Below are 2,747 nucleotides of genomic sequence, written 5' to 3'. Positions count from 1 at the left end.
GTGGGTTGAACATACACAGAGCAGAGTTTAAAGTCCCATCCTTAGCAGAAAAATGGAAAACATAGAGGAATAAGCTGTGAAGACTTCTTTTAATTAAGTCCAGCTGCAAAGAAAGGTGCCTCCCCCTTTTCTTACCCCGTTTAACAAAGAATCAGACAAGAGACTGAGAAGTAAGTTTAAAATATGGTTTACTTACTCCTAGGCTTGCATTCATTTTCAACAGCAACAGCAGGAAAGTAAACACAGGCAAAGTATACTTTCTATAGAAACAGCCTCAGGCATGTGCCTGAGACTGGAGCAGTTGGACATACATCTGCTTCCATCGCTGGTCAAAGAAAAAGAGAAAGGAAACAGGAAATACTTCTTGATTCCTCCCACTCAAGAGAGGAGGGGAAATGACATAACACAGAGCCCTCACTACCAATTACATTTCTACCATCTGGGTCTCTGCCTATCAGAAATACAGCTTTGTTGTCTTAACCCCTTCTCATGCTAACTTGCAAGAATATGCACTGTTAGATTTGGCTACTAGCTTTCCACAAATCAGAACACCCATGCTGAGAGCCCAAGTTCTAAGTTGTCCAATAGAAGAGCCCTCTTTTCTTCTCTGTTAGCTATCATAACAAATGTGCCAGTTGTACTAATGAGGTTGTGTGTATCAAAGTCTGTGGTCACATCAGCCTTTCCTTTTATGGAACAGGGAGGGTAGTGGGGAAGAGAAGTAACCCACCACTCACCATTTGCTGGGCCTGGGTGAGGGTGAAAGAGCAAAATGTAGGGAGGTATTTGCCTAGAGCAGTGATGTACTGGTCATCCTACTGTCTAGACTTCTTTTGCAAGAGTGAATTCTACCACTACCCACAGGCTCGATTTATTTTTCAACACTAGATAAATTCTGGGGTGTTATCTCTATCTTTATCTTTATTTGAACATGCTACATGTATTTGCCCTGCAATCTGCAAGAGCATGCAAAGATGGTTTTATGTTATCTGCCTGTCATTATCTAATCAGAGCCTTTTATATGGCAATGACGCATAGTATAATTACCATTACACAGTGCAATTTATTGCAGTCCCAGCTTTCACAGAGCTGCTCCAAGCTGGCATCAGTTTTCCCTTTCAACAGGAAGGGATCTTATGCTCTGGTTTGCCAGTTCTCTTTATTATATGCAGAGTTGTGTCAAAATCTACAAATCCTACCCTTTGTGCCTGAAAATTGGACCTTTTCCGAAACAGCACTTTCCTTGGAAGAGACCTCCCCAGGAAGGAAAGATGGGAGGGCATTTTTTCCTTTTGCAATATTAACATCCCGTATGTATGTTTGTACTGCCTGTCAATCATGGTTCTATGGTGGTTTCTGAAAAAGAATAAAAACATCACAAATGTAAATACAGTAGATGAACACAGATGATTTCATCTATCATCTGTCTAATTTCTGATATATTGTTTGGCTTGCTTCCTATTGTTATTAGAATTCTATGGTCTCAAATATAAAATAAATGTTTATAAATGTACAAGGCAAAAACATACATTAGTATATAAACCATGTGTCTGAAATAGTACAGCAGAACAATCCTGAAGCCATTTTGACTCTCCCAAATTGACCTCAAATATTTCTCTGCAAGGAGGAAGGAAATGAGAAAACCTTTCCAATTGACTTTTGACTGTAGGGGCTTATTCCTCCCTTTTCAAATACAGTGGTGCCCCGCAAGACGAATGCCTCGCAAGACGGAAAACTCGCTAGACGAAAGAGTTTTCCGTTTTGGAGGTGCTTCGCAAGACGAATTCCCCTATGGGCTTGCTTCGCAAGACGAAAACGTCTTGCGAGTCTTGCATTTTTTTTCGCTTCCCCCCCTTTTTCTAAGCCACTAAGCCGCTAATAGCCTTTTAGCAGCTAATCCGCTGAGCCTTTAATAGCCGCTAAACCGCTAATAGCGCTAATCCGCTAATAGGGTTGCTTCACAAGACAAAAAAACCGCTAGACGAAGAGAATCGCGGAACAGATTATTTTCGTCTTGCGAGGCACCACTGTACAGTCTGGCAAGTATCTGTTCAGCTGGACACACTTATCAATATGCAGAAGAGATTCAGGAACAAAGTATTTACCATCACTTGGCCGTGTTTTGAGGCCTAGTCAGGCCTGTGCCGCCCTCCCGGTGCACCCCCCCCCCCGCCGAAAAAAGCAAGCAGGCCCAGCCGCGGCCTTGCTGGAGCCCCGCGCTGCCCGCCTGGAAGGAGCGATGCCCCCCCGCCACCCAAATGCAAGCAAAATAAAGAATGCCGGTTACTTACCTCAGTCCGGCCGCCCGGATACGCTCCTGATCCTGATCCCAGAAGGAAGAGCAGCAAAAGAGGCTTGAGCTCAGGGGTCAGCCTCTTTTCTTTTGGCCTTAGGCCCACCCCCGGCTGACCGTCCATTGTCCTCCCTGGCTGGGGGCGGGTCAAAGGCCAGCTCAGCTAGGTGGGTGGCACCTGCCCAGGTGAGCCTCGCTTGGTGCTGCAAACCCCGCCCACCTGTGGGGAAGGGAGGGAGGGCGGATATTACCATCTCCAAGGACTGGCCAGGCCACCCAGAAAAGGCAATCAGATAAGGCCTTATCAGGTATCCTGGCAGACAGGAGAGAAGCAACACACTCAAATTTCTGCTGGAGTCTGCCTCCTGTGATGGATGTTTTGGGGTGGTGGTCTTGGGCTACAGGTGGGCAATTTCAAAAGTCTATATAGGGGCTTGCGCACCATTGCTCGGGG

At 45.6% G+C, this 2,747-nt stretch overlaps 1 long non-coding RNA gene across 1 annotated transcript; it reads right to left on the bottom strand.

Annotated features, from left to right (window-relative positions):
- Nucleotides 1-215: 215 nt before the first annotated feature.
- On the bottom strand, nt 216-2,424 carry LOC310694065. Its single transcript, XR_014519514.1, has 3 exons — nt 2,292-2,424; nt 1,200-1,356; nt 216-325 (listed from the first exon to the last, which is right to left on the bottom strand). It is a non-coding gene; the product is annotated as an uncharacterized lncRNA (long non-coding RNA).
- Nucleotides 2,425-2,747: the final 323 nt, after the last annotated feature.

This window comes from Podarcis liolepis (genome assembly GCF_965112155.1).
Source record: "Podarcis liolepis genome assembly, chromosome: 15".
Lineage (NCBI taxonomy): Eukaryota > Metazoa > Chordata > Lepidosauria > Squamata > Lacertidae > Podarcis > Podarcis liolepis.
The sequence above is the reverse complement of the archived record's forward strand: the minus strand, read 5'-3'. Positions and strand labels throughout refer to the sequence as shown.